The sequence below is a fragment of the Myotis brandtii genome, unplaced genomic scaffold (genome assembly GCF_000412655.1).
Source record: "Myotis brandtii unplaced genomic scaffold, ASM41265v1 scaffold268, whole genome shotgun sequence".
Lineage (NCBI taxonomy): Eukaryota > Metazoa > Chordata > Mammalia > Chiroptera > Vespertilionidae > Myotis > Myotis brandtii.
The window spans coordinates 3,757,828-3,784,414 of NW_005360187.1; the positions used below are offsets into that span (position 1 = coordinate 3,757,828).

Below are 26,587 nucleotides of genomic sequence, written 5' to 3' on the forward strand. Positions count from 1 at the left end.
GGCAGTCATTTCTGTATTCTTCCACTGCAGGTTATAAACAGCCAGAGAAAAGACACAGTATCTACCACTACTGATGAGTTCTTTGATATGCCTGGTAAGAGATACAGCACAGAGTAAACAACAGCCTCCCCACCTGCTGAAATGTTCCTTCCCCGCTCTTCTTGCCTTTTGGGTCTGAGTTCAAATGCTACTTCCATAGAGGTGCCTATCCCCACCACTTTTCCTTAAGTAGATTTTTCGGTGTACCTTCTTATTGCTCTATTTACTCCATAACACAACTTAATTTTTTATTCTTTCTTTAAATGTGTTTTTCTTTCCTGCCTCCCTATAAACGTCTGCTTTGATCATTAAAAATATCCTCAGCACTTAGAACTGTACTTGGTACATAATGGGCACTAATAAATATTTATCAAATGAAAAATGAACAAAAACACTAAATATATGTTTTCTAGGTACACAATCACAACAAAAGATTGAATAAGTCTCTTTTCACAGGAAGGCATTTATAATGTTTTCTATACCTTTTGTTCTACACTATAAAAAATCCAATTGTTCCCCATACATCTTCGACAATTTATAGTTATTTCTGTAAGAAATGAATACTCATCAGTTCTGCCAGAAGAAATACTAGTAGTTACTAAAGTAGAGAACTCCCCATTGATGATAGCATATCACTAATGCAGAACTATTAATGATATTTCATTATGGATAACTCAAAGGACTCACATTTGTTTTAGTCTCTACAGCACCAAGCATGCAGACTTAAATGTTTTGCAGGCTAAGTAAAATAGTTCAAGCTAAGAAACCAACAATAACATCTTTGTAATCAAGAAAGCAGATATATACATCTCCAGCCAGATTTCTTCAGCTGTGACTTCCAACAGAAGCTCAGTGACAAACTGCTTACCGCCTAGGAACCAGATGATGCCCTCTAATGGTTGAATATGAAAAGGCTTGTTCAATAAACAGTCAATATTCAATATTCTTTAATGTTTGAGTCATTCCTTCATACTGAATGCATGAATCACACTCCCCCAGAATAATACCCTTGACTTAGATGGGCTATATTTGCTGAAAATATAAGCTTTAAAAGTAAATTAGCTTTCAAAACAAGTATTCTAGGTAAGTTGGCAAAATATTGAAGTTTCATGTAGGTTCAAAATTCAACTTGGCTGATTTACCTGGTAGTAACAATATGACTGCTGTTAAACATGAAATAAGCAAACTATTAAGTTATTAAGTTTTAGGGGACTAAGTACTTTGTTCACACAATGCTTATGGCAACCCTATGAGATGGGTTAGTATTGTTATCCCAAGAGGTTAAATGATGTCCCTGGGGTTGGCTAAGCCAGTATTCAAACCCAGGCAGTCTGGTTCCTGGGTATGTGTGGCACTAATGTATCCAGTGCTACTTCAAGGTGCTAGCCTGCAAGTAGATTGTTATTGGTTCATGACCAAAATTAAAAGTATTCAGAAACTTGTATAGCAACTTGACATTGCTGTGACATTCAAGTAAGTAAGTGATCACTGGACTCATCTCGTTGGGCAGGGTATAGACCAGCGGTTCTCAACCTGTGGGTCGCCACCCCTTTGGGGGTCAAACGACCCTTTCACAGGGGTCGCCTAAGACCATCGGAAAACACATATATAATTACATGTTGTTTTTGAGATTAATCACTATGCTTTAATTATGTTCAATTTGTAACAATGAAATTGGGGGTCACCACAACGTGAGGAACTGTATTAAAGGGTCGCGGCATTAGGAAGGTTGAGAACCACTGGTATAGACCAATTTAGGGGTTGTCAAAGACACATGAATAGCCCTAACTATGCAGTGGAACTATGTACAGTTAGTTGAACAACATATTGGTCTAAGACAAACAGGAGATTAAAATAAAAGAAACAAAAAAAACAACAACATCTGATACTTCAAATAGTTTAAGAAATTCTGATCTATACCAACATCATTGAATTCTAAAAGGATTTTCCCATCTCAGATGGGAAAAGAACACTAGGGGTGTTGTCACTTTTTGCCTGCCTCCATCAGACAATAAATATATAAATAATTTTGGATTTGTTCAAGTTTACTATTATAAATTTAGCACATATTTTAATGACAATCCTATATAATAAAAGCCTAATATGCTAAGTGTCCAACATTCGTTCTACCATTCTACCAGTGGTTATGATGTGCACTGACCACCAGGGGGCAGACGTTCCAACTGGTAGGTTAGCTTGCTGCTGGGGTCTGGTTGATCGGGACTGGGCGAGATGGGCTGGACACATCCTGGAGCCCTCCAGCGGTCCCTCCCTGGCGCCGATCGTGCACCAATGGGGTCCTTTGGCCTGACTTGTGCCCTCTCACAATCCAAGACCCCTCAGCGGATGTCGGAGAGCCGATTTCAGTCTGATCCCCACAGGCCAGGCCGAGGGACCCCACCGGTGCACGAATTCGTGCACCGGGCCTCTAGTGTTATTTAAAAGCATTTCAATATGAAATATGTAAAAAATTTGTTACCCTTACTGCATGAAAATATAATGCTTAGTCATTTAAAGTATGTAAAAAAATATCTATATAAACATCCACCCAGTACTAAGTTTTTGGTTCTACCCCTAAAAGAAAGCCTTTTTTATAAGAGGCTAAATACAATAAAATACATTTAATTTATTTTTTATAAATGTAAAATACATTTTTATTTTGTAAGACACACACCTCCTGACCCTCAAAATCAATTTTCCAGAATCTAACTCTTTATATTTTGTCTTTAAAGTGATTTGGAAAGTGATTTAAATCAGATTAAAAATCATAAGGAAGAAATTTGGGGGGAATAATTTTCCATTTGATTGAAGAAATCAAAATATATCTAAGTAGTACCAAATGTATCTACCAATATGGAAAAAAAAATGAGACAGTCCATATATATTGATTTTCAACATAAATGATGCATATCCCTTTAAAGACATTTTTAATGGAACTCTTCCTAAAATGCAGCATAAACTTCTTTGTAAAAGAGCATTGTAGACATGATTCAGAAAACTTCTGCTAAGACGTGTAAACCCTGAAACAGAGACCCAGCACAGTGTGATTAACTGAAATACAGAAAGCTGTTTACTCCCAATTCTGGCTCGAGAATGCTGCTGGACTTCTGGGATCTCTTCTCCAGTTAGCTTCCTGGTGAATTTCTATCTTTCCATTTTTTTTAAAAAAATCTGTTTTCCTAAGTTACTACAGAGAGGGAAACACTTCAGAGAAGAAACACACATACACGCATGTGCGTACATACATGCACACATGCACCAGCTGACTTTGCACACTGAGCTTACTTTACACATAATTTCAAGTCAAAAGGCTTTGCCTTTTCTCAAAGCATCTAGTTCTGTCCTGGCTCTTAGCCCTTTTCCCTGCCTGCTTCCGAGATTCATTACAGATGGCTGAGGCTGGAAGTATGAAGGCTGGATAAGTGGGGCATTACTTGATCTTCTATCATTCTGATAAGAATTCTATGAGGCAGAGAAAAGGCATATGCATGCCATTATCCTCTTTAAAATGGAGAAACTGCAGCACATAAAGAAAGTTAAGCAACTTGCCCAAGGCACCGAGCAAATTGGTGTCAGGGAATTCAAGACTTTAAACCCCCATCCCATCTTCTCATCAGATATTGATACTGCCTTCCTTCCCTCTTCTCTAATCTTTCTCATGCATATTTTATTCAAGCACACTATATATCTAAATTGTGCTGTATGTGTATGTATTTCCAGACACCTCAACCAAATCATCCTATATAAAAAGAGCTAATATGCTAATTCGACCAAACAGCAGAATGACTGTCCATATGACCTTCCAGATGAAGCCAGGGCTGTGAGGGCCGGCTGAGGCTGCGAGGGGCTGCGAGGGGCTGCGAGGGGCTACGAGGGCCAAGCCCCTTGCATGAATTTTGTGCATTGAGCCTCTAGTCAAATTATAATTTCCTATTATGTTTTCTTTGAAATGTCAGCTTTTAAAATGATATCCATAAACCTTTCAAACATGAAATTGGCAAGAAGAGGAAAGAAAGGATGATTGGAAGCAAAAAATAGGAATAGTTACAATGACTTTGCTGGGTGAAGAACTAAAAGATTAAAAAAAAAAGAAAAGAAAAGAAATCCTAGGGTGGGGGAAGCCAGGTTCTTTTTAACCTGCAGTGTTTTGCCTCTTTGCCTCTTCATGCAGTAGGTGGAGCTATGGTACTGTTCCTTAGGATTATAGGACCACTATCAGTGAAAAAATAATCCAATTCATTCCTAGGATATCCATTTTCTTTTGCATTTTCAAATGGTCCTTTTCTGTTTTTGAAACGTTTTCCTCCATGCCCCGAGAACCTTCAGGCTGCACTACCTGCATCCCTTTTTGCTGGGATGACAGAGGGTTACCACCTTCATTGCACATCCTCAGGATGCCATTTAAGAAGATATCAGGAGATACAGCTGCACAAAGCAGCCTGTCTTCTTTTGCCCCATCACTCAAAGGTTTCCTCTGCAATCTATAGAATCTACTTTTTAGCTAGGAAACAGGATTCTCCTGCAACTGACAATTTTCAGAACAACCACTGGCATATGTCTTTTAAGTTTTCAATTATAATGCAGCAGAAATGACTGTTAACCTCTCATAAAAATATACTACTTGTAGAAATTAAAAAGAGAATAAAATAAATTTTATTTAAAAATAAGGAATTAAAATCCCAAACTAGGCTAAGAAATTAATTTTGAGTATGAATAAAATCCATCCTCTAGGAATCAAAGAAGTTCACCTTTACATAGGAGGCACTGTGTCTAATAGTACTGTGATGGCTAATTTTATTGTTGACTTGACTGGGCCAAGGAGTGCCCAGATATTTGGTTAAACATCATTCTGGGCGTGTCTCTGAGGGTGTTTCTGGATGAGATTAACATTTGAACCTGCAGACCGAGTAAAGCAGATTGCCCTCCCCAATGTGGGTGGGCCTCCTCCAATCTGTTGAAGGCCTGAAGAGAACAAAAGGCACAGGAAGGGAAAATTCATTCTCTGCCTATCTTCAAGCTGGGACACTGGTCTTCTGCCTTTGGACTTGGACTCTGACTGCAACTCTGACTGGAGCCTATACCATCCCCTGGTTCTCAAGATTTGGGGCTCAGACTAGAACCACACCATGGGCTTTCCTGGCCTCCAGCTGGCCCTAATGTATGAGCCAAGTTCTTAAAATAAATCTCTTTTTATGTATAATACAATATGTAACATATAAAATATTATAGTGCTATATAATATGTATTATTAGTTCCATTTTTCTGGAGAAACCAGACTAACAGAATGATAAATTTCATGTTAAATTGCTTTGGTATAAATGAAACTGAAAAAAAAAAAAAGTCTTTTGTGAGTGTGTATGTGCTGTTTCCTTTTTATTGAATTCATTGGGGTGAAACTGGTTAACAAAATTATACAGTTTCAGGTGCACAATTCCACAACACATCATCTGTACACTATATTGTGTGTTCATCACCCCAAGTCAAGTCTCCTTCCATCACTATTTATCCTTTATCCTCTTCTACCTTCTGCTCCCCCCACCCCGCACCCTAAATTCCTGCTGGCAATCACCGCACTGTTGTCTGTGCCCATGAGTTTGATTTTTTCTTGAAAAAAAGTACTAACATAATATTAATTCCTTTCTAGGTAACAACACCATACTTGAATTTTTTGGTAAACAACAGGCATAGTTTCCAAACGTATTTACATAAAAAAATCTCGCCTGTATTAACTGTGTTTAGTTTTATATTTATAAATAAATGCTAACATAATGAGAAAAGAAAATGAGGATATCACTCTGTCTTCCTGCTACCTGGAAAAACCCATTTTAGACTTCACACAATGGCCCATACAGCTGCCTTTATCTACGCACTACTGAAAAAATAGTCACAGTTTTTACCCCCCAAATGGCTGTAATTTCCCCTATCTGTAATTTTGAAGCTACAGAAAGACTAAATAAGTATAACCTATATATAAGGTGTGATAAACAGAGGACTTTAAATCTATAAAATTCATTAAGTAAGAAATTTACTTAAGTAGACACCTTAAGTAGAAAGATTTTTCAGGCAAAAATATGTAACAAATTTACTGACAACCTACTATGTCCTAGGCCAGGGAAACAAAAGGTGTGGTCAGTCAGCTGTTTGTTACTGTCTATAAAGAAGAGAAGCATCCAGAGCCTGGATGTAAATCAGCTTTATCACCAAGCATACTTTTTTTTCCTAACAAGAGCTTTTCAAAAAAGTGAGTGTTGATTTACATCATGACATAAGTTCCTCATCTCACTGAAGATGGCCACTTTGAGTAGCATTGTTCTAGGCAATTCTAGGAGCTTTCATATGTGTTACTTGTTATTTATAATACCTAATATTTATGAAATTATTATGTGCCCAACACCTACACTAACATTTAATCCTCACAATAACCCTGTGAAATAAGTACTATTATTATCCCCACCCCACAGATGAGAAAGCTGAAGCTCAAAGTTTTCACAGACAGTAAGTAGCGAGGCAGGACATAAACCAGACAATCTGGCTCTATCTAGAGCACACTCTTACCACTTCACATACTGCTCCCTCCTTAAATTGGAATCCTTGATTCAGTGATGCAGGCATAACATCTCTGCTTTAGAGCAGAGGCAGTGCTCCTAGACAGGTGCTGCCCCAAGACAGGGGCTGTTCCTAGTTCATCTCTGCATGTTCTCTCTGGCAGCCTCTAATGATATCCCCAAGCTCACAGGCATTGTGGGGAAATGCAGAAGGGTCATGAAACATGGTCTCCACTTCATGAAGCTCATCTCACCATGGAAGAAATATGACCAATAAGTGAACCAAGTATGAGGTGGAAGGGCTGCCCTGCCCTGAGCTTGGAGGACTGAACATGAGGGCCAATAAGTTCTCTTAAGGATATACTCCAAACCCCTAGCTTTGAAGGTGAACAGGTCTAACCTCACAGGATTGCAAATGCCCACATACCTTATTTCATCTTTTGCCCTTCCTGACACACAGCAAGAACAAATAGGTAACTTTCTCAATAACAATGCCTGGTGGACTATCTGTGGGGAGAGGGCATGAGGGCCTCAGCAAGGAGTTAGACAAATAGGATCCCACAGAAAGCAAGGTCGGGGGTGGCATATAAATTCAGCTCTCCTCACACGATGACCCATATAGCTGGGGCAGAGTCCAGTAGGCACCAACTGAGTTGGAGCTTCGAAGAAATATAATGTATGAAAAATACCATCATTTTGAACTAAAATTGATGGCACTGACTAGAAACTCAGCTATAAAAGGACATCACCCCATTAAGAGAGTTGTGAAGTTGATGACGAAAAAAACAGAGAAATCTGGATTTAAATTAAAGAATGAAAAGAACTCACCTAGTTTCTTAATTCCAAGAGGCTTAAAAAATTAAATCTTAAAGAAATAAGAGTTAGAAAAAAAAAGACTAAATTCAAAGGGCTGAAGCCTGCTGAGTAGAAACAGAAGAAAGGAAAGGAGACCCAGAAAATTTAAATCATTGTTAAAATAATTAACACAGCACGATAAATTATAATTGATGATGTACTGAATCTGGACACTTTCTACTCCAAGATTCTTTGATATTACTGTAAAAACACAGGGCCCAGAATATTGCCTCTACCTGACCATCAGATGGACAGAAAGGCACACCACAAGAGAAAAAGGGTGGAACCTGGTGCTTTGGGGGTTTGGCCTTTGAAGGAGAAAGTCTTTTCTAATCTCTCAAGTGCAGAGAAGCAGCCAGGCAATACTTGAGATGAGGGGCGCCTCAGGGAGGAAGGGGAAGCACCTGACCTGACTATCTCCTCTCACAGGAATCAGAGGTTCCCCAGGCTTCCGCCAGTCAGTGTGGCTGGAGGGGAAGAAAGGATTCCAAAGCAGAGAACCGTCTAAATACAAAGTTAACTACCAAATAAGACTAACTTTTGCATTAAAAATACCCGCAGTGTACTAACATGCCATGTGATTGGCCACCATCTTAACTATTTGTCTAGGAGGGAGAACAATGAAGTTAAAAGTGCATGGATTGTCAGAACCTGACAGAACTGAGCTGGAGTCCCAGTTCTGTTAACCTGATGAGAAGCCTTCAGAAGATATTCTTAGGACCTCAGTTTCATCATCTACAAAAAGTATAAATACCTCCTTATTCCCGAGTGGCTGAGAATATGCTAACATGAGCACATCTCTCTCTCTCTCTCTCTCTCTCTCTCTCTCTCTCTCACACACACACACACACACACACACACACACACACACACACGTGCTGAATAAACATCAGCTTCCCACCCAGAGGCCACATCTCCAATTTCCATACAAAAGTCACTGAGAAAAATTAATGTTTCCTAACAATGTACTTTACATATAACTAAAATGGCTTTAAGCAAGAAAGCTGGTGGAAGTATTTTTGTTAAATGTGAAATCATTCACTCATTCATTCAATAAATTTTATTGAGAAACTATCATGTGTTAGGCATTGTTGACTGTTAATTAAACTCTCATTAAAAATGCTAAAACATGCCCTAACCGGTTTGGCTCAGTGGATAGAGCGTCAGCCTGCGGACTGAAAGGTCCCAGGTTCGATTCTGGTCAAGGGCATATACCTTGGTTGCGGGCAACATCCCCAGTAGGGGGTGTGCAGGAGGCGGCTGATCGCTGTTTCTCTCTCATCAATGTTTCCAACTCTCTATCCCTCTCTCTTCCTCTCTGTAAAAAATCAATAAAATATATATTTAAAAAAAATGCTAAAACATAATTAGTAATTTATGTATTAAGGTCATTGATGATCCTACAATTTTGATTATAAGAAATACTGATGTGTATCCTGGACACCACCATAAGGAAAAAAGATAATACAGTTACTTACAAATTAATACCACAGAAAGAACTTCTGAATTTTACATTCTATTATTCCTACTCTCAGCCACAAATCTGATATGCGTGGTGTGATCAAGCATAGTAGTGAAGGATACCAAATCAATATTCTTGGGATTGTTATTAATTGGGATTGGTTCTATTTTTCTTTACCTTTCTCCCTTACCCAAGAGGCTGGGCTGTTCCTTAAAGTTTACATAAAAAAGAGAGTGCTTATCGCTGTCTTACAACAAGAACTAATATTCATACAGCTTAAAAAGCATTTTCTTATAAAAATTAATACTCACATTAAGTAGGCATTTTTTCCTTTTACACAAAAAGAAACTGGGGCTCTTAAATAATAAAATCACTTGCACAAGGTCTTGGTTACTGACAAAGCTATAAGACATCCAGGATCGCTGAGAGAAAATCCTGTGTTCTTTCCTGTGGTTATATGATGAATCAAAAGACCTATTTTATAAGCATTTCAAAAGTTACCGGAGTTCAAAAGGGGCAGAAAATGCACTGATTACTCACATTAAAAATGCAGTACAGAAAGAGGTGTAAGAATAAAGAAATCTATAATAATAAAAGTATAATATGCAAATCAACTGAACGACCAGAAAGCAGAAGGACCGTCCGGACGACCATGCTATGACACGCACTGGTGCCAGGCCAGCCAAGGCGGGTGCGATGCAATTGGTGGCCCCCCCGCCCCCCGCCATCGCCCCATGATCACCCTGCAGAGGGAGGCCCAGGCCACTGGCCAGCGATGCTATGGTGTGTGTGCGGGGCCATCCAGCGATCACCCTGCAGAGGGAGGCCCAGGCCAGCCAAGCGATCGCACCCAACGCCTGTCGCCCACAGAGGGAGGTGACCGATGGCGGAGGGGGGTGCAGCGCCACAGAGATGGCAAGCAGTGGCAGTGGTGAGGGTGAGATCAGCTGCCAGCAGCCGGGGGAAGGAAAGCCCCAATAGGCCCTGATCACCGGCCAGGCCTAGGGACCCTTCCCGAAGGGTCCCAGATTGCGAGAGGGCACAGGCTGGGCTGAGGGACACCCCCTCCCAGTGCATGAATTTCATACACCAGGCCTCTAGTACTATAGATAAGACTCTCAATCACCTGAAAGTAAATATTCATTTTATGAATTATTAACAACCCACTTTGCTATTTCTCTCTCTCTCTCTCTCTCTCTCTCTCTCTCTCTCTCTCTCTCCAGCAGAGAGAATGGATGGGTATGGGCAACCAGGTATCACCATTCTACAGAATTTATGAATAGGACAGAAGGAGGTGAAGATTAGCTACACAGATCTATTAGTCAGAAACTTGTTAATATTTATAGGTATTATGTAATCTAATCTATTTAAGAGAATAAGACACAGAATTAATACTTAGAAAGTTAGATATCTTTTAGAATAGCCAGCTATTGACTGCTTTTATAGTTGGGTTATATTTATAGTACTGTTCTTTGCCTTCTTAACTAATAGTCATATATATGCCAAAGCAATCCACAGGTATCCCCATAAAAGATCCAAGTTAAGAATTTCAGAGACACAGTGTTTGTGATAGTAATGAGTCTAGGCACAGACAGATGAAACTCATTTTACTGGGGCAAAAGTCTGAAAATATCTGCTTCTATTTTGCAGACATGATATGAAAATAGAGCAATCAATGTATGTAAGTGAAAGACTATACCTGATGATGGTAAAATTGGTCAATCCTAATTTCACCACTGTACAGCATTTCAGGAAAGTTGTGAAACTAACCTCAGGAAGAAAGCACAGGAGCCTATAATTAAAACAAAATACAGTGGGGCCTTGACTTACGAGTGTCCCGACTAACGAGTTTTTTGAGATACCAGCTGTCTCTCGGCAGATTTTTTGCATTGAGTTGACAGAGTAATTTGAGTTAATGAGCTCCTTAACGAGCTCCTTAACGAGCTCGGTCTCGGAAGGAATTAAACTCGTAAGTCAAGGCCCCACTGTATAGTTCAATGAAGGTTTTCTAATTTTCTTTTCATTGCCCCCAATTACTAACGGCTCTTTTCAAAATAGTGTATGTTTAAGTTAAAAGAGAAGGGACTCTCTTAACAGACCCACTATGTTCTCTTAGTGACATGTATCTGTTGGGGAAGGCAGATTCATGTGTTCAGTCTTTCAACCCTCTCTCAGCTGCATAAGAATTGGCCTTGGGCCTGGAACACTTCCTTACCAAGAAATAATGAGAGTCCTCACAGCCTGTGCTGAACTTGACACATTGTACAGGAATATCTTCCTGTTTTAGACTCAGTGTGTGCTCTTCTTCACTGGGCTTAAGTGTGTGTGTCATATGGTACTTGGCCAACCCCACTACTATATCTGTCTCCTGCTGGGAGAGGATAGGGTCCTTCTGTTATAGTACAAAAGGGATACGTGCAGGCCAACTGCCCGGAATGGTTTCAAGCACAGCTGCCCAGGCAAGCCCAGCCAAGATCAGCCAACTTCAACCCACCTCACAGATGCTCGAGAAACAATACATAATACTTTTATGCCTTAGAATCTTGGAGCAGTTTGTTTTGAAAAAAAAACCACAAAAAAAAAACAAAACAACAACAACAAAAAACTCACCAATACAAAGGCATTTTACACAACACTATGTTCTGTGGTAAATACCACTCTCATGAGAGACTATAACAAACTAAAATGTATCATGTAGGAACTTTGCTCTCATAACTTTTATATTTTGCTTTCATGTAATTTGTAAACGAATTAAACTTCAGGATGGTATTCAGTCACTTTACATCACTTTAGCCACTGTAGATAAACTCAACTGATACAAAATAATACTGATAACACCATGTTTAACATAAGACCACTTTTTTCTGTCATAGAACTATCCATCACTAGCTTTTATTTCAATATACTAATGTAATTAAATGCTTTCATCATCCGATTTTTAATCTTCTTTGTGGTCATTAGAAACTACATTATTTGTGAATAAATCAAATTTAAACATTGATTAGTCTCATTTCTAGATTTGATGAAGCCTAAAAGACAATATGAATTAGTAAATCCTCGTTTGCAAAATATCATAGACACACGGAAATAGGTAAAACAAATGTGGTTCTCAGTAAAAGGAATCTCTTATTTCCTTAGGAAAGCTGAAACTTGTGACAGACATAGGAAAATACCTTTTGGTAATTTGGGGATGTACAGAAAGGGAAATGATACCCAAGACACCATATTTTAAAATATCCCTACATCACACACACACACACACACACACACACACACACACACACACACACCATGAATGGATGGATGGATGGAAGGGAAGAGAGAGAGGAGGTTAGGATATAGAAAGTGGCAAAATACTTTTACTCTCATCCCAACAACCAAAACAAATCTGATAAACTACAAAAAGACCTACTAGAGAGCTGAGGATGCAAAAAAGACCTAAATGAACTAAATTCCAGAGTGAATGAGCCCTTCATAGCAAAGGGGAGACCCATGGCTGTTCTTATTTCTGCAGGGCAGAAGGAAGACAGAGTGGGCTATGGATGGGGATAGAGAAAAGAGCCTGGCTTTTCACAGCTGCATGTTGGCTGAAGGAGGGCTCAGAATTCTGAGAGGCCCCACCCAAAGCAAGCCTGTCCTCACCAACTTTTCCCAGGAGTCTCCACCAAGTCCTAGGGGGTGGTACACGGAATGCAGAGGGTGGAACTGGAAAGTAGAGAGAAATTCATCTAAGCACTCTGGTGTTTCAGCTACCACAGGCCAGGGGTGACCAGGAGAGCAAAGAGACCTTTCCAAAAAAGTCAAGGCCTTTACAGAGTGTCAGGCAGCAGGGGGAAAAAGATCTCCCAAGGCAGAAAAGGCCACGGGCAAGACTGAGAACAGAGAACTCTCCAGTGGCCTCAAGATCTGGCATCTAGGCTACAGCCAAGCCAGATCTCTCAGTCTCAAAAGGTGTGTGTCCCTCCATGCATCATATTAATTGTTTAGGCAAAAAACAAGTGAAGAACAAAGTGACAAATGACATAGGGATAAAGAAAAAGTTAGCCCTATGAGTCTGTCCCTTTTAAAAAGCTTTGCTAAGTGGTACTATCAAGCAAATCCTACTTGTATTTCATTGGCCAGAACTAGGGCTTGTGACCATCTCCAGCTACCAGGGAGTCTAGGAAGGTGTGTCTCTTTAGCTGGGCTCACTGCTACCCTTACCAAAATTCTGCTAAAGGAAGAAGAGAAAAATGGATAAGCAATGAGCAGTGTTTGGCACAAAAAGAAACATAAACTATTGCCCAACTTTTCTGTTAGGTTCACTCCAACTGCTAAGAGACACGCTACTAAACACCTTGCATGCCTATAATTTTCTCTTTGGTAAGCAGTTCATATGTGTTAGTAATAATGTAGGCTTCGATACATCTTCTACTTGAAAGGATGCTCCTGGCATAATATAATTTGGGGAGTAAACTTAAAACACAGATAGCAATTTTGGAACTTTACCTAAATTCATTACATACCAAATGGCTCCCAGGAGTCACTACAAATGGTTGGCATTTTATCTACTGCGTATATCAACACCAGTGAAAGCAGGCACACTTGTTACAAATCCAAGGAGCAGAAGAACAAACACCTGCACATGTTCAATATTCTAGATGCTTACCAGGAATGGTAGGATAAACCAGTTGCTACTTTTCTTCCTGCCCAAATATTTTCTAAATATTAAGCTATTTGTTATTGCAAAGAGGTAACAAAATTCACAGAACTAAGCATTTACAATTGGCTACTATATTTATGACAGATGGCTACATTTATAATTATTAACAGTCTTGCTACTGCTGAATATAAAACCCCAAAAAGCTACATAAATTACATGCTCAGTTGCCTTACTTCTAATTTCACTTAAGGGATCAAGAATTAATTTGATCTAACTATTTTAAATATTTGCCAACAGGATGAATTCAATGACGTATGAAAGGATAATACTAAATTCACTGTCTCCTACTTCTTGCCACTAAACAATATATCAGCTTGCTTTTCTACTGAAATAGCATAAAACTGATAGGACAGCTAATTTAAACAGTTGTTTGCACATTCAATATTTATAACCCGAATCTTGCATGACTGACTGGAAGCAGTGAGTTAGAAGGTTTAGCTCAGCTGCTGCCTGGAGTGATGGATGGCCTCGAAGAATTTCTTGTTCACTGACCAGATCAATCACATAACAGAATAATAAAAAAAAATAAGATCAGCCTTAAACTAAATTCCCAACATTTCCATCTGTATGCAAAACTGTTGCAGGAAATGTATCATAAAATATAATGTGAAGCTACTTAAAAATAATAAAAATCCACCAGAGAGGCTGTAGAATGCAAATAAAAGAGATAGGGTGACTGGATGATATTCTACATTTTAACTGAATAGTAACTGAAACTTTATTATATCTATAATCCAAAAGTGTTGTCAATTTATAGTGATATTTTGATTGAGCTCAGACTCACATGTAAAAGGATTTACAAATCATTGAAAGGGCTGCAATTTTTTTTGGCAGTATTTGCAGCTGAATTTTATTGAATCAAACTAAAAGGTAGTGTTGTAGCAATTATAAACTGCTGCTTTTAATTAGGACAATGTCTGTCCTAAAAACTGAGTCTGTTAAGAAGTGAACTAACATCTTGTGTTTCAAATTACAGTAATTCACTCATTAGTGGTTAACCCCCAAACATCTGCACTAATGGGGGAAAGCACTGGTCCTGCATATGGACCACAGCTGGTGAGGCCCTCTTTAATGTGTGATGAACAGATTTGATTGGTTTGTGAGAATCCACTGTGAGCATCTCTTCCCAGTTCCTCATTCAGTGATGTCAGGCCGGTAGCTTGAAAGTGGCCATTACACCACAGAAATTAGCAAATGCTAAAAATCAGGGCTCCTCAATATCTACCCTCTACCCCAGAGCTAACTGGTGAACACTCACTAGCACAGGACAGTGGGAGATTTTGCCTGGGGTTACGGAGGGGGTGAGCTGGGAGGCTGAGGGGACTGAGAGCTGAAGAGCATAAGGTCCAGGTCTTCCTCAGACCCTGGATAAAGTTAACATCCTTGGGTGTCTAAGGATGTGTGTGGGTAGCAACCAGGACTATAGAAATGACATTTACCACTTCCTCAGGCCTTCACCTTCTCATCTTGAGTAAGTTTATCCTTACCAAGAAAAGTGGGAGGAAAAAGAGGAGCAACTGGTGGAGAATTACAAGAAATGAGAAGGAGAAGGAAGAAGGAAAAAGAAAAAGTAAGAAGTAGAAGACAAAGGGCAAGAATAAAGAAAGGGGAAGAGGAAAGACAAGGCAAGAGAAGCTAGGGAAAGAGGAGGAGGGAGGGGAAGAGAGAGAAGAAACCAGACGGAGTGAAAGGGGAGGAAAAAAGGACAAGAAAGAGAAGAAAGCGGATGGAGGTGGGGAAGGAAGAGGAGACTTCTGCACACAGGCAGAAAAATGTCCAAGAAATGCTGGATATATGGTGGTCTCTTGGGGCTAAACTGGAGGCTCTGGAGCTGGGGACAGTAACCTTTTGGTTGTTGAAGTCTCTTCTACTCTTTAGAGGCCAGAGATTAGGGGTCTTTTCTGAAGCACTGGGTGAGGCGACTTGGCCATGATTCCACATTCGAGCAGTACCAATGTGTGCAGCTGAAACAAACGCCAGAAGCCCCCGGTTCTGGCCACCTGTGCGTTTTCAGGAATCCCCAAAGTAATGGCTTTCAAACTTCAGTGCCAGTATCACACAGAGGACTAGTTAAACTAGGAACTGCTGGCCCTGTCCCCACTTTCTCTCCCTGCACTTCAGGAGAGGGGCCCTGGGATTTCCAGTTCTAACAAATTTCCAGATTGTTGATGCTGCTGGTGTAAAACACTGCCTTAGTAAAATAAAAAACTTCCTGGAAATTATTACAACCCAAACCTTAAGATTGTATTAGTGAGCATCTTAGCAAGAATTCAATGAGAGAAACAACGAGGCTAACAATGAGGGGCAGGAGTCCTGGGACAGAAGAAAGGCATCACAGGCCATTTTTTCCTGATTGTGCCCCGAGCTGGCTGTGGCAAAACTGTTTCTCTAGTAGCCAACTCTGGAGTCTGAATCATGCCCTGAAATCCCTGAACCTTCATGGCTAGCTCTTCTGAAACTACTTATATATGAATGAGCACAACTGAACTGAACAGGAATGAATGCCTGGCCCTAACTCAATCATATTATCTCGCTAGGTACTTTGAAATTGCCCGGTGGAGCTGGAAATGAAGCAGAAACAGAAAAAGCTGAGATGAAAGAGTGTGCACTTAAGGTTTTCTAGTCCTGGCTTCCACACCCAGCTGGGCTACTGTCCTTGGGCTTCCCATGACACCCAACTACGTACATCTGATGGCCACACTGTGTGTTAATTCACTCAGGTTGGTTTGGTTAACTAAAATCAGTCCAAATCAGTAGCCCATCGCCACAACCATAACAACTTTACTACTGAAAATGAGCTGGTGTGCGCTTGGGCACATGCGATATGTATTGCCAATTCTTTAACCTTCCTTAGTAGCCTCTACCAAGCTGGTGAGAAAACAAAGAACCCTCATACTCATTTCTTCTTGTTGGGTGTTGAAAATGTTTTACACATACATCATTCTTACCATTTAAAAAATATCGGATAAAAATAGTAGTAGCTATTACTATTTATCTGTTACCAGGAATTTTAGTTTCTCGATGTCAAAAGTAAACAGAAAGCCCAACTCAAGCTAGCTCACTTAATAAATGGAAACTATGGAAGTAGCATAGACTTCAGGGTCGAATGACCTTGCTCAAAACAGTCATCAATGACCCAATTCCTTTCTTCTATTTCTCCCCTTCTGCCACCCGGGTCAGCTTTATCCTCAGGGTCACAGGACGGGAGCCATATGGATACAGAGCTTTAGTGCAGCATCCCAAACACTCTGACTGGGCCAGAGTAACTCAGATTCCCACTCCTAAAAGAATAAATGTGGCTGACTGGCATGTGCTGGTTGACCTATCAATCAAAGCCCACACCAGGGACTATGTTGTGATCAGTTTTACTAGAAGTACACAGGCTATCATTAGGCAGGAGGAGGTAATTTTAGGAAGAGAAAAATGCCGCAAAATATGCTAGGCAGAGAACCAGTAAATGTCTACCACGCTTGTTTCTTACGTGTGTAATTAGTAAATAACTTTACAATTCACTCTATTTTGCAACCATTATAGTAAAAATTGGTTTAGGCCAGAATTATCATGCTAAACTAGTAAATAAAAGTTTGATGAAACCCAGATATTTACACTATTAAAGTATGTTCCCCAGAAATAACTTATTAAAGAGAAAAACAGTAACTTAACCATAAGGAAACCTGACAAGTATCACCTTAACCAAGTGATCAAAGTTAACATCACTTATAACAGAACATACTGACATCATGTGCCTCCTGATAAAATGCAATGAGGACACAACATCTCTTTCATACTATTTCTGCCAAAAACATATAACCTGAATCTAATAAGGAAATATCAGACAAACTCAATCAAGGGGCATTCTATAAAATAACGCATAATGTGAAAGGCATAGAAAGGCTGAGAAACTATTCCAAATTAATAGAGACTAAAGAAACAAGAAAACTAAATGCAAAATGTAATCCTAGACCCAAAACTTAATTGCTACAAAGGACAGTAGATCTATACTATAGATAATAGTGTTGAGTCAACGTTTATAGACCTGATTTTTAAAACTGTACCATGGCTATGTAATGGAGTGTTTTTGTTCTTAGTAGATACACACTAAAGTATTTAGTAAAGGGGTATGAAGTCTGCAACTTTCTCTCATAGTTTGTGGGTGGGGGGGGGGAATGTATATGTACACACCCACATATGTATATACACACATACAAAAAGTAAAAGCAAATGTGCCAGAATGTTACCTAGTGAATTTGGGTAAAAGGTTTATGACAGTTCTTTGTGCTATTTTTGCAACTTTTAAGTTTGAAATTATTTCAAAATAAAAAGATAAAAATATTTAAAAATTAATTTTAGATCGCATGTTCCACAACACTTATCAAAGCATGAGGCATCACTGTTTTGCACTGTGTGCCACGTTTCATAAGGGCAAAAAAAGCTAACAACAAATCATAACGTTTTTTTTAACTTGTTTTTTAGAAACTTAGTTGATTATTCTTGTAGAAGATGGTTTGTCTTGGCCAAACTCTGTTGTTTCCTTCTGAACATACAACCAAATTACATTTCCCAGCCTCCAATGCTGTTATGGGCAGTATATGAGTTCTGGCCAGAGGAATGTGATCTCAAATATCCTCCCATGTGATTCTCAGGGCTCTCTCTTCTCTTGTTTGCTGAACAGATGCACAGAATCCAGCACAGGCCTCCAAGGCTTAGATGGAAGATGGAAGGAGCATGGGTCCCTTCCACTGACTTGCAATGGATTGTGCTATGTGTAAGAAATGAACATTTACTGTGTCAAGCCCCTGAGATTTGGGGATTGTCTCTTACAGCAGGTTAGCTTGACTAATAAAGTTACCTAACTTATAAAGTAGATTAACAGATAGTGACACTCTGGGAAAATGCACTCAGTGAGGATGCCATGTATTTGCTTCAGAATATACTTTAGAATAGCAGTTCTCAAAGTGTGGTAAGGACCCTTAGTTTTCAAAGGGTGGTTTGGGACTCTTAAGGGTTTCCAAGACCCTTTAAAGGGCTCTTTAGGTAAAAACGATTTTCAGAACAATAGTAAGATATTATTTATCATTTCCACCCCATTCTCTCACAAGTATACAGTGGAATTTTCCAGAGGCGATATGATATATCACAAGAGACTGGATATGGAGGCAGATATGAGAATGCACCTATCTTCTATTTAGCCAGATACTAAAGAGATTTAAAACAATGTAAAACAATGACACTCTTTGCCATTTTTTCTTTTGTTTTGGAAAATAAAGATATTTTATGCTATAGTTATTTAGAGTTATTTATGCTAGCATGTAATGGGGTTACTATTTCTAAATAATATCTTTTAAATTAGTTTTAATTTCTAATGTGGTAACTACTGACAGATACAACCCACATAAACTAAAGCTTTTTGGAGCCTTCGATACATTTAAGAGTATAAAAGGGTCCTGAGACCAAAAAAATGTGAGAACTGCTGTTGTAGAAGAAGGAAAGCATGAGCACACCCAGGAGTCACAACATTTTATATAAAATAAGCCCATGTTGTCAAAATACATGATAGGATAGTGGGGGTATTAATTCAATAGTATAGTGTCTAGGACATTGTAGGTGCTCAATACATAATTGTTAAATTAATAAATTATACAATGGTGATGATTTACACATTTAAGAGTGCTGTGATAACTGAGATAATGTTTATGAGTTGGTGTATGTTACCAGTGTTCAAAATCATTCATTACCCTCTTTTGTGTAGGAGGTTTATACATCCCTGTCCCATTGACTATAGGCTTAGTCATATGACTTGCATTGGCCAATGGATGTAAGTAGAGTGACATATGCCACACATATCTGAGGAGAAACTTTAAATTCAATTGTGTGGTTCTGCTCAGACTCTTGCTCTTCTGCCCTTGCCTGAAGAACAGCATGTCCCTGATAGGGCATGTATGTTCGATCCAGGTTCTGGAATGAGATGACACAGAACCAACACATAGTCAACCTAGAGCTAAAGCAGAGCTACAGTTCACCTGCAGCTCTCAGGTAATGTGAGACAAATATATGAAATTGGTGTAAGTTACCTTAGCAACCCTGGCAAATACAGTATAGAATGAGCCTAACATGTTGTAGATTTTCAATAAATCTAACTGTTCAATAAACTTAACTAGTCAGTTATTATTTAGCTAGAAAAGTACTGAAGAACTGTGGCTTAGTCCTTGAGTGACTACACAAAGCAGAGTCTACCCTGACTAAAGACAGTTTATACAGTACCATTGAGAAAACCTTAGGATTTCAGGTAAATTAAGTGTAAAAACTAGTATAAGAGTGGTATCAAAGTAAATCTGACTGTAATAAAAAAAATGTGGCTACTATGTACGGCTGAATGCCACTAGAGGGGCTCAGACATATCTGTAAGGTTCTGGGCAGGTGACAAGTCTCCATACTCAAAGAGCAGTGCAGTGGGTTATCAGTCCATCTGCCTGCCTTGCCTACACCCTCTTCTCCGGGAATCTGCCCCAGCTTACCTCTGAAACCAAAACCAAAGACAGAGCAATACTAAGCCAAGGACCAATCTTGATTACTCTTTCAAATTTTTTGAACTTGACGATACACATAATGAACCTAATCAGATAGTGATGGGTATTGGAGGTCTAAGACTATAGAGGAATGTGGCAGCCATATTTGCCCACATGCACAATGACAAGCAATCAAAGAAAGCGGATCTATAGGATCAAATAGACATGCTCAAATTGTCTTAAAATGTTTCAGAAGCACAATTTAAAAATCAAATATCCCTGCATTCCTACCTATATTTAGGGATGTAAAATTAATATTTACTGTACAGTTTCTACTTGGCATTATCCAATTTAATCCTCATAATTATTCAATAATAAATAGGTGTAAATACCATCCCTGTTACACAGAGGAACCTGTGACACACAGAGGGTTCATCAACTTGCCCAGGGTCTTCAAGCTAACACATGGCAGAGCCAATGACTTCTAGGCTTATCATCCAACCCATCACAGGACCCTGACTTGATAATGTATAAGGCAATCGTTGAACTGCACAGTGATTAACAAATGTATGGCCTTTATTACAATTTTACAGAGTAAGAACACTTCCAAATATTTCTGTATGTGCAATTTTTCTTTTGCTAACATTTTATTTTAGCTTTCAACATGTATCAAGGTTATCTAAAGAATTTTTAAAAAATAATTTAGAAAAGTAAAATAAATGAACTAAAAACAAGGAAGAAAAGATTTCTCAAAGAACATTTATTCAATAAAGAATATTGCATCTGGTTTATGTAAGACCACATGTGTTATCTAAAACTTCCACATAAAATCTATTTTAAGGCATGCAAATTTAATATATTATGAAAGTCAGTATGCAAAGCATATTAAAGTGCTTTTTACTAATGCATGTAACAAAATATACTGATTATGCAAAAACATTAATTGGATATAATTAAAATACTGAGATTTAAATACTGATGATTTTAAAAAGAAAAAATAGAAGTTGGAATTAGCCATGAAATGCATTCAAAATGCTAATGAAACTTGCAATGTCGTTATCACTTTAGTATACAATATTTCTAGCTTAAAAAAGAGCAACCACTGGCCACTTTTGCTTAGTTCTATACACACAGTTTAGCGATATATTCACTCAGTGGCAAATGATTTCATTGGATAATATAATATACTGCACTTAGATAACATTTTTTAAAAAATAAATAATTTAAGAGCTACATAGCAACCACTATTTTCTTCAAAGGAAGGCATCAAAATGAAGAAAAGATAAATTTTCCACAGGAAGAGCTATGCTTGGTTAAATGTACACAACTTCAAAAGCTCTCACCAATGTCATTCTGACCTAAAGATATCAAATTGAGGTGTTCTCTCAACTCTGCTGGCTAGCTTTAAAGTGGCTGAAGGAGACTGGTGACATGTGAAAAGAATGGGTCGGCAGCTGTGAGGCCATATTCACTTTACTTGGTTTAAAGTTTCAAAGGAGTCTACTGTCTCCAACATCACCAAAGAAGGGACAGTAGGAGCAGAATTCAATAGGATAGAAGAATCTGAAATTTCTATTAAATTTCTCTCCTGACTTCTTTGTCTAACTCACTAGTATCAATACAGAAAAGGTGATGTAAGAGTAATTTTCATTAAATTACCTTAATGCTAAAGCTTACTTTTGTAGGATAGCTATGTTTCAATGATCTATTTTATGGAAATGGGGAAAAAAGCTCTGAGTAATCCACATAAATATAAACCTCCTAAAATTTCTTAGGAAAAACCTAATATCACCAATTAACTCTGGTAATTAAAACTAAAAAAAAATAAAAATAAAAGGTCACATTACCATTTACTGAAGAGGCAACTGAGACAGAATTTAAGTGTCTGGTCCAAAGGCATATAACTAGCGGACTGAGCAAAAGGATGAAACAAAAACTGAAATAAGCATCATAAATCCTAGATTGAATTCTAGGTTAAAATCATTACACTCTACTCAGATATACTTCAAATTCAAAATATTGCAATAAAGAGATCACAAAGAATCAGTTAAAATTTGTAAGGACTAGTGACCCTTTTAGGGGGGCTCTTTCTTTTTTTAAGAATTTCCTTTATCAGATTTCAAGTGCAAGTAGTACTCCAAACAGCTAAGGATCCAACATGTGAACCATTTTGATAAAAATATGCCTTAGGATCCATAGGCTAGGGATCCCAACCTCTCCAAATAAGATGATGCCCACCACTGGCTTTCATAGTGTGTTCATCCCATATGTCAAAAAAGCACTGGTTGAGCTGAGTAAAAATGAGAAAAATAATGTCAATTCTCTTAGAGGCATTAACATTACAAATCTCATAATTCACCAAGATCAGGACAAAATAAGGATAGAAAAAAGGAATTAATGCAGATCAACAATATTCAGTAAAATAAATACAATCCCTGTCAAAAATTGTAATAGACCAAAGTCCCTTAGTATGATTGGCAGTATCAAATTTAGCAAAATGGATTTCTATTTCAAGATGCAGTTGGTTCCCTTCCAAGAGCTCTGGTTCATGGAGCTTCTCCCGTGCACCAGATGTCTGCCTCCAGGCTCTGTAACACCTATCAACCCACACAGGGGAGCTGCTGGCTTCCCACTGCCATGATGCTGCAGTACAGAAGGGACCACAAAATGAAAGAATTCTTAAAAAGTTGTTGTTTATTAAATCATTTAACTTCAGGTCAAACAGTGAGACACAGGTATACTAAAATACTTTGGAAATGAAAATTGCAACTAATACTAAGAAATAAGCAAATCAAAACATAGGGTTTATTTGTATAAAGCAGGGAGGAGATTTTCTTTTGTATGCTGACACCAAAAGAGAGAAATATGAGAGAATTCTGTTACTGTATTGCTACAGATATTAAGTGTTAGTGCAGTGCTCCCTTGGCTCTACATGCAAAATGTAATGGTTATTAAGCTCTGAAAGCACCTTACCCACAGGTGCAAGATTCTGAATATTATATTTTTTAGATGTTAAAGAAAAAAAAAAGATCTCAGTATGAACAAAAATAAAGAATCAACAGAGAAGTAAAGTTGAGTCTTAGCTTTCATTTAAAAAAGAAAGTGTAATATGCCACATCTGAGATGCAAAGTACTAAAACAAAAAAGATTTGGGTAAAATTCTTCCTTTAATTCTCAGGCACTTTTCTCTGAAAAGGGTAAAGACAGAAACAGGAACATCTCAGAATGAAAGACCTTTCCTTCCTGGAACTCTAATGATCCTATATAATAAAAGGCTAATGTGCAAATAGTCATGATGCCCTCACGCTGTAATGACCAATCAGCAGGAGGCTGCGTGCGCAGCAGGTGTGGGTGGGTAGGGCTGCATGCACGGCGAGGCTGGGGGATGTGAGGCTGTTATTGTTTATTTATCAATAAATTTATATATTATTTTCATATACATTTTACTAATTTTCTTTCATCTCTGACACTTCTATTATAGAGAAAGGACAAATAGCAATATTAAAATATTTCCTCTAATGAATTCCCTTTTAATGTGCACAAATTTCGTGCACCAGGCCACTAGTAATACTATATTGAGGAGCCCCTAAAAATGATGCAGAAGGCTTAGCACTTTCATCTTGTACCAAAACTCAAATAAATTATATCTACTAGATATGTACCTACGTATAGTTAGAAAAATAACAATATTTAGAAGTATGGCAGCATGGCATGGCAGTACAGAGCACAAGTTCTAGATTTAGACTACATTATTACTTTGTTGCCTTTTGGCTAAGTTAAAGTGTAGATTTAGACTACAAGTTTGAATTCTGGCTCTAAGAGCTAGTGAGTAGGTCTATAATCTCTAGCAGATTCCTTAACCTTTCTGGACTTCAGTTTCCTCAATGGTAAAACAGAGGCAATAATTAACATTACCGCTTGTTTTAAAGATTAAGTGAAATAAACAATTAAAGTACTTAGAGCAAAGGCCAGTATCTAGTAAGTGCTTAACAAATATTAGCCATTATATTTTATATAAATTTTCTCATTGAATTCTTATGACACTTCTGTGAGGTAGGTATTATTACTCTCATCCCATGGTGAAGGTGAGTTAAATAATTTGCCTCAAGTCCTACAGAGGTAAAGAAGGATTTGACAATGGATCTGTCTAGTTTCAAGCCTATGCGCTTACTTCTACCTAATACCACACATGTTCCCCATAGGTCTTGCTCTTATGTCATCATAACATTTATCAAGATGTATTTAAATAGGCTTTCAACTGATCTTTCACCCTAAGAGTAAACTATATTGGGTCCTGTTTATCCATTTCTGTCCATTAGTCCCCTCCAGCCCACTCATCCAGATTTGAGAGCTTCTGGGCGAGGCATTGTTAGGTGCTGAAATATCATGATGGGTAGACAGACAGGGTCCCAGTCCTCATGGAACTCAAAGTCTACTAAAAAAGACAGATAATCAGGTAAAAATATAATTACAAACTGGTATTGTAATAAAGGAAAAGAGCAGGCTGTTAGAAAAGAGCATAAGAGATGGAACTCATTTAGTTAAGGGAAATTAAGTAAGATCTCTGTGAAGACGGGACACAAGCTGTGATGAGAAGGCTGAGTAGGAGTAGGCAAGGCAAAGAAATGGGGATTTTTTAAAAAAAATCATCATTGGAGAACATGCTTACAGAAAGGAAGGGGGAGAGAGAGTGTGAGAAACACTGATGTGAGAAACATTGATCACATGTGCCCTGAACGGAGACGATCCCAAAACCCAGGTCCATGCCCTGACAATGCTCCAACCGAGCCACTCCAGTTGGGCAAAGAAATGGGGATTTAAACCACTTGTGCACAGGACCTAAGAAGAGACCTCACTGGAAGGGTGTGAGGAAGGGAAAGCCAGTATGGCTGGAAAGGAGCCAGCATGGCTGCAAATGGTGACTGCAGGGCAGAGTGGTGAGATGAGAAGGGAGAGGTGAGCTACCAGAGCACATAGGAGTATCAAGGGTTTGGGAGTTTATTTGCAGTACAATGGGAATTACAGTTGCTTTTGTGATTACAGAAGGATCACTCTAGCTGCAGTGTGGAGACTAGATTGGAAAAGGACAAGAGAAGAATCTGGGAAACTCACTGGGATCCTCGAACAGTAGATCAAGGGAAATGTGACGGTGGTTAAGGACCAGGAGGGTGGCAGTAAAGGGGGGGGGTGCGTGGAATATATAGATTCAAAGTAGATTGGCTCCCCCATGTCTAACACACTGCCCGACAATAACAGGAACTCAATCATTTGATGCCTGACTGATTCCTCAAGCAGAGCTGTTGCTGGTTCTGAGGCATCTGCTAACCCACAGATGCATGACCTCACCCTGAGCAGTTTAGTCATCCAGTGCACATGAGACCCACAGGAAGATGTTGGAGAAATTATTATTAAGTTAATAAGCCAGCTGGCAAAACTCCACTTATGAAAACCTCTTGATGTGTGAATGTTTCTTTGTAAAACAAAATGCCTCTCCCACTCTGACAATGGAAAATTTTAGAAGCCAGCTATCTTTTGCTGTGTGACTTTTTAAGCTGTGGGAGAAATGTATTATTTAAAATAGCCTGGGGGTATGCTGCCAGAAATATAGTGAAACACTAAAGGTGCTGAAAATAAGTCCTTTCATTTAAGAGGGAAAAAAGCTATAGTTAGACAAACTATACTCATTCTACTTCCTTACTTGTAAAAACATGGTCTCTGTCATTACTTCCTAAAACAGCAAAATATTTTTATTACCTATTAGTAACAAATGCAAATGCAAAGTTAATATATTTTCTTATAATCTGATAAATTCACAATGTCAGAACAGAGAGTGTCTTCCCTATGTTATTTAATAATTTTGACCTTGTATCAGGTCAAAAGATATTTCTCTTGCTAAAACTGTAAAACTAAAACCATTTGGAAAATCAAAACGTTCATGTGGATATGAGAACAAGAGAATCTATGATTATAGTCAACTGCATTCAAAATTTAATCCTTAATCCCAACACCTCTGAAAATGTTTCCCATCCTTACACAGGCCAACAGCATTAATAACAGGGTAACAAAGGAGTAGTCAGGCTTACTTACAGCTGCTCTCTTGCTAGGACTAAGATAAACCTAAGATAGTTATCAATTTCTTAGAAATTAAAGCTTTATTATTGTTAAATTACTTAAAACAATATATTACTTAGGCTAGAGTGGTAAATTCAAGTACTTGGGGACACAAATAAAGCTTAATTTGTTATTTAAAAAAAGAGTGCCCATCAGCAAAAAGTTCAATCAAGTGTCTTGCATACCTTTTATCAAAAGGCCACCTACCCACCAGTGCCCACACCACTGCTTATGAAGAATCTCAAAGTATAAGTGGTAGAGATCAGGATAAGAGGGGCTGAATGGGATTGCCATGCAAGGAACTTAAAAATAGTCAGCGTGGGGCGTGGCTCAGTGGTTAAGCATTGACCTATGAACCAGGAGGTCT

The 26,587-nt window shown here is 38.5% G+C and overlaps 1 protein-coding gene across 9 annotated transcripts in view; it reads right to left on the reverse strand.

Moving 5' to 3' along the window:
• LOC102261779 (chromosome unknown open reading frame, human C3orf67) overlaps positions 1-26,587 on the reverse strand; it is a 218,853-nt gene that overhangs the window by 170,863 nt on the left and 21,403 nt on the right. The window contains exon 2 of one of the 9 annotated variants that reach the window (XM_014541381.1): positions 21,957-22,013. The exons of the other annotated variants lie outside the window; for them this stretch is intronic. The gene's annotated coding sequence lies outside the window, so the exon portion shown is untranslated. The remainder of the gene's footprint in view (positions 1-21,956; positions 22,014-26,587) is intronic. 9 annotated transcript variants of the gene reach the window in all.